The following is a 6,627-nucleotide window of genomic DNA, read 5'->3' as shown; positions in this document are numbered from 1 at the left end:
TAAATTCCCTCTCTCAGTTATAAACTCTTTAATTTTCTTAAAGATTATATACCTGTGCACTCCAAGGGGCAAATATGTAATTTATTTTATTTTTCCCTTAGTTGATAGAAGCTTGAGTTTAGAAATGTGTGTGGCATAAGTTGTGTACTTTCTATATAAACCATGTAAATTTTCTTTCATTAATTTGAAATTGCTGAAGTATGTTTTATGGCCTATAATGTGATCTGTCTTGAATATTCCATGTGAGTTGAGAATAATGTATAATCTATGAATGGCAATTAGATTCAATTGATTGATGGTGCTGTTCAGTTCAACTGTATTCTTACAGAGTTTTCTGCCTGCCGTATTTGTTAGTTACTGATAGATGGAAAAATTCAAATAATACTTTCCATTAGAATTCTATACTCAGCTAAACTATAATTAAAGTGAAGACATGATAAAAAATGTTATCAAAGAAAGACCTAAAAGATCTACCAACTTTTGGAAAGAACTCCTAAAGGCAGCTTGGTAAGATAAACTTTTTTTTTTATTGGTTGTTCAAAACATTACATAGTTCTTGATATATCATATTTCACACTTTGATTCAAGTGGGTTATGAACTCCCATTTTTACCCCGTATACAGATTGCAGAATCACATCAGTTACACTTCCACTGATTTACATATTGACATACTCATGTCTGTTGTATTCTGCTGCCTTTCCTATCCTCTACTATCCCCCCTCCCCTCCCCTCCCCTCTTCTCTCTCTAACCCCTCTACTGTAACTCATTTCTCCCCCTTGTATTATTTTTCCCTTTCCCCTCACTTCCTCTTGTATGTAATTTTGTATAACCCTGAGGGTCTCCTTCCATTTCCAAGCAATTTCCCTTCTCTCTCCCTTTCCCTCCCACCTCTCATCCCTGTTTAATGTTAGTCATCTTCTCATGCTCTTCTTCCCTACTCTGTTCTTAGTTACTCTCCTTATATCAAAGAAGACATTTGGCATTTGTTTTTTAGGGATTGGCTAGCTTCACTTAGCATAATCTGCTCTAATGCCATCCATTTCCCTCCAAATTCTATAATTTTGTCATTTTTTAATGCAGAGTAATACTCCATTGTGTATAAATGCCACATTTTTTTTATCCATTTGTCTATTGAAGGGCATCTAGGTTGCTTCCACAGTTTTGCTATTGTGAATTGTGCTGCTATGAACATCGATGTAGCAGTGTCCCTGTAGCATGCTGTTTTTAGGTCTTTAGGGAATAGACCGAGAAGGGGAATAGCTGGGTCAAATGGTGGTTCCATTCCCAGCTTTCCAAGAAATCTCCATACTGCTTTCCAAATTGGCTGCACCAATTTGCAGTCCCACCAACAATGTACAAGTGTACCCTTTTCCCCACATCCTTGCCAGCACTTGTTGTTGTTTGACTTCATAATGGTTGCCAATCTTACTGGAGTGAGATGATATCTTAGGGTGGTTTTGATTTGCATTTCTCTGACTGCTAGAGATGGTGAGCATTTTTTCATGTACTTGTTGATTGATTGTATGTCCTCCTCTGAGAAGTGTCTGTTTAGGTCCTTGGCCCATTTGTTGATTGGGTTATTTGTTATCTTATTGTCTAATTTTTTGAGTTCTTTAAATACTCTGGATATTAGGGCTCTATCTGAAGTGTGAGGAGTAAAGATTTGTTCCCATGATGTAGGCTCCCTATTTACCTCTCTTATTGTTTCTTTTGCTGAGAAAAAAACTTTTTAGTTTGAGCAAGTCCCATTTGTTGATTCTAGATATTAACTCTTGTGCTATGGGTGTCCTATTGAGGAATTTGGAGCCCGACCCCACAGTATGTAGGTCATAGCCAACTTTTTCTTCTATCAGATGCCTTGTCTCTGATTTGATATCAAGCTCCTTGATCCATTTTGAGTTAACTTTTGTGCTGGTGAGAGAAAGGGATTCAGTTTCATTTTGTTGCATATGGATTTCCAGTTTTCCCAGCACCATTTGTTGAAGATGCTATCCTTCCTCCATTGCATGCTTTTAGCCCCTTTATCAAATATAAGAAAGTTGTAGTTTTGTGGGTTGGTTTCTGTGTCCTCTATTCTGTACCATTGGTCCACCCGCCTGTTTTGGTACCAATACCATGCTGTTTTTGTTACTATTGCTCTGTAGTATAGTTTGAAGTCTGGTATCGCTATACCACCTGATTCACACTTCCTGCTTAGCATTGTTTTTGCTATTCTGGGTCTTTTATTTTTCCATATGAATTTCATGATTGCTTTCTCTATTTCTACAAGAAATGCCATTGGGATTTTGATTGTCATTGCATTAAACCTATAGAGAACTTTTGGTAATATCGCCATTTTGATGATGTTAGTTCTGCCTATCCATGAACAGGGTATATTTTTCCATCTTCTAAGATCTTCAATTTCTCTCTTTAGGGTTCTGTAGTTTTCATTGTATAAGTCTTTTACCTCTTTTGTTAGGTTGATTCCCAAGTATTTTATTATTTTTGAGGATATTGTGAATGGAGTGGTTGTCCTCAGTTCCATTTCAGAGGATTTGTCGCTGATATACAGGAATGCCTTTGATTTATGCGTGTTGATTTTATATCCTGCCACTTTGCTGAATTCATTTATTAGCTCTAATAGTTTCTTTGTAGACCCTTTTGGGTCTGCTAGGTATAGAATCATGTCATCTGCAAATAGTGGTAATTTAAGTTCTTCTTTTCCTATTTTTATGCCTTTAATTTCTTTCGTCTGTCTAATTGCTCTGGCCAGTGTTTCGAGAACTATGTTGAACAGAAGTGGTGAGAGAGGGCATCCCTGTCTTGTTCCAGATTTTAGAGGGAATGCCTTCAATTTTTCTCCATTCAGAATGATGCTAGCCTGAGGCTTAGCATAGATTGCTTTTACAATGTTGAGGTATGTTCCTGTTGTCCCTATTTTTTCGAGAGTTTTGAACATAAAGGGATGCTATACTTTGTCGAATGCTTTTTCCGCATCTATCGAGATGATCATATGGTTCTTATTTTTAAGTCTATTGATGTGGTGAATAACATTTATTGATTTCCGTATATTGAACCAGCCTTGCATCCCAGGGATGAATCCTACTTGATCATGGTGTACAATTTTTTTGATATGATTTTATATCTGATTGGCCAGAATTTTATTGAGGATTTTTGCTTCTAGGTTCATTAGAGATATAGGTCTGTAGTTTTCTTTCTTTGAAGTGTCTTTGTCTGGTTTAGGAATCAGGGTGATGTTGGCCTCATAGAATGAATTTGGAAGTTCTCCCTCTTTTTCTATTTCCTGAAATAGCTTGAAAAGTATTGGTATTAGTTCCTCTTTAAAGGTTTTGTAAAACTCTGCTGTATACCCATCCGGTCCTGTGCTTTTCTTAGTTGGTAATCTTTTGATGGTTTCTTCTATTTCCTCAATTGATATCGGTCTGTTTAGGTTGTCTATATCCTCCTGTCTCAATCTGGGCAGATCATATGACTTAAGAAATTTATCGATGCCTTCACTATCTTCTATTTTATTGGAGTATAAGGATTCAAAATAATTTCTGATTATCTTCTGTATTTCTGAAGTGTCTCTTGTGATATTGCCTTTTTCATCCTGTATGCTAGTAATTTGAGTTCTCTCTTCTTCTCTTCATTAGCATGGCTAAGGGGCTGTCGATCTTATTTATTTTTTCAAAGAACCAACTTTTAGTTTTATCAATTTTTTCAATTGTTTCTTTTGTTTCGATTTCATTAATTTCAGCTCTGATTTTAATTATTTCTTGCCTTCTACTTCTTTTGCTGTTGTTTTGCTCTTCTTTTTCTAGGATTTTGAGATGAAGTATGAGATCATTTATTTGTTGGTTTTTTCTTTTTTTAAGGAATGAACTCCATGCAATGAATTTTCCTCTTAGAACTGCTTTCAGTGTGTCCCATAGATTCCAATATGTTGTGTCTGTGTTTTAATTTATCTCTAAGAATTTTTTAATTTCCTCCTTGATGTCTTCTATAACCCATTGATCATTCAGTAACCTATTGTTCATTCTCCAAGTGATGCATGATTTTTCCTTTGGGGATCCAACATGGCTGCCGGCGAGGAAGCAGGGATTCCAATGTCTTGGTAAGATAAACTTAATACTGAAAATCAGTACAGAAAATAAAAGAATTCTTTACTCTGTGAAAAGAAAATCCATAAATTTATGTTTAGCAATAGAGTAGACTACATATTCTGAAGAATATCCTCACTAAAACATAGAAATTCTAAACATCCATCATAATAATTAAGACATATTTACTAAGCACACAATTCAGGGGTCAAAAAAGATAATGGTAGTAAGTGATAACATGCTTTGGCTATCCCGAGGGTGTTTATTAATGAGCTTGAGTTTGTTTACTGGAGTGAGTTGGAAATATAACCCCTTCATACACCACAGAGTCTTTTGTTTGATGCCGTTAGTGTTCCTTATCTTTAACGACTCCTTATATTCCTACTTTTTTTACATGGGCTTTTGTGGTTTCTGAAAGTGGAGGCGGAGTACATTTCCATGCCTTATTGGGAATATGACTTTGGCCAATAAACTATGGATAGGAGTGCATATACTCCCAGTTTCTGCCAAGTACACTGTGTATTTCATTTTACTTTTTTGTACTACTCTCAATGTCAAGAAAAGATTATGCCCTATATACTCTGCTGGTTCTAGAAAAAAAATTAGACATACAGAGCCAACATCAATCAATCCCATAGTTAAGAATCAAGCCTAGATGAGTTTGGAAGAGTTATTCTAGCAGATCTGCAAATGTGTGAACTCAAAAAGAACTGTTGAGGGGCTGTGGCTGTGGCTCAGTGGTATCACACTTGCCTGGCATGTGTGAAGCACTAGATTCAATTCTCAGTACCTCATACAAATAAATTTTTAAAAAAAGAACTGTTGATGGAAGACTTTGAGTTTGAAATAAACTTTTTGATGTGTTATCTGTGTAATAACTAAATAAAACAACCCTCAAAGGGCTATACCCTCATATTTTTTTCCATTATTTGGAGAAAAGTGATAAAATTCAACACTCAATTATGATGTAACTTTTGGTAGACTAGGAATAGGTGTCTTTACAAAATAAACAACCAGAAAAAGAAAACTGTACACATAAGATTCTTAAGGTATAACATTCAAAAGCATCCCTTATATAGCAATAGATAGCATAGGGACAGATGCTCACCTAGCTACGTCTAATCAACATATGAATGGAAGGAGTGAGGTAATAGTCCCAGAGATCACACTCAGGCTTCCTGGTCTGCTAGTAGGAGAGGACTCAAAGACATTGTGATATTCATGGTTAGGGCATTGCAGAGAAGGGATACAGATTAAAATTAGCAAAGTTATGAGAAATGACATCCAGGAGAAATTCAAATCCCCCTTTGGTGGTTAAGTTCAATCACTTCAGTCACTAGAAAATTTCCCCTTTTTGTCTCTTTCTTCAGTGGCACAAGATAAACCAAATGCCACGGTGGAAATCTCAGCTTCATCAATGGATTCATTTTTATATCCATAAACTTGCCTCCTCTTACTGCCCCCCAAACCAGCAATGCTGTTGTTAGGAAGGAGCAAAATGTCTCTGTGTATAGATTATTAGTCATAATATGAGAATATCCACTCCACTTTCACTCCTTATATTGTTGAACTATATATTTGGATGTGGGGTAGAAGATACCAGATAAGGATTTCTTGTAAGATAAACAGGGTTTGTCTCCCAATTAGAGCTATCTTCAATAAAAGAATTCATCTTCCTTTTAGTCTAGCCACTTCTGGTACTGGAATATGCTGTGTGACCAGTTAACCCCTTGAACACAAGTCCATTGCTGTAGTTCTTTTACCACGTAATAATTTGAAGCAATTCTTTGAAGAATACTATGATAGTGGATAAGGCATTTTGTGAGCTGACAGATGGTGGTGTTGGCAGAAGCATTAAGAAAAAGGAAAGAAAACCAATCTCTAGAACATTTGTCTATTTCGGTAAGGATGAGTCTCTACCCTTTTATGATAAAAGGGGTCCAATGTAATCCACATACCGCTAGATGACTGGTTATTCCTCCAGGAAACACATGGCATATTAGACTCACTTTGATCTCTATAGTTGTTAGATTCAGCACTCAACAGCGGGGGTAACCAGGTCACCTTGGTTTGGTTAATTTGGTGTTGTTAATTCCATGTATAGCCTCTGTTCCTTCCAGCATGACCACTTTTTTTTTTTCAATGGATCTATTAAAAAAGCTCTAGGGTATGTGGGAGAGGAGATGATTGACACTGAGTGTGTTTTTGTTCATCTCATTTTTGAGTATTTCCTTTGTATTGGATGCCCTTTGTTGACTATTTATTTATTTATTGGTGACTTCTTTATTTTGGCTAATGTCAACTGCATTCATTATTACCAGTTAACGTATAGCCCAAGAAAGAGTCATTCACTAAACATTGAGTTGTTATTAGACATTAAAAATTAGGAAGAGGCTGGATTTAGATATAAAGAGAGGAGAAAGGGATCCTGCTAATTTTCAGGAAATGAGCAACTTGACCAGCTCTAACTCAAATGCCACCCTTCCCAAAAAAGGTTTTCCAGAAAATGTCCCATAACAATTATTTACTGGATCAAAAATTGA

This window comes from Spermophilus citellus (genome assembly GCF_964194105.1).
Source record: "Spermophilus citellus genome assembly, chromosome: 5".
Taxonomy (NCBI): Eukaryota; Metazoa; Chordata; class Mammalia; order Rodentia; family Sciuridae; genus Spermophilus; species Spermophilus citellus.
The sequence above is the reverse complement of the archived record's forward strand: the minus strand, read 5'-3'. Positions refer to the sequence as shown.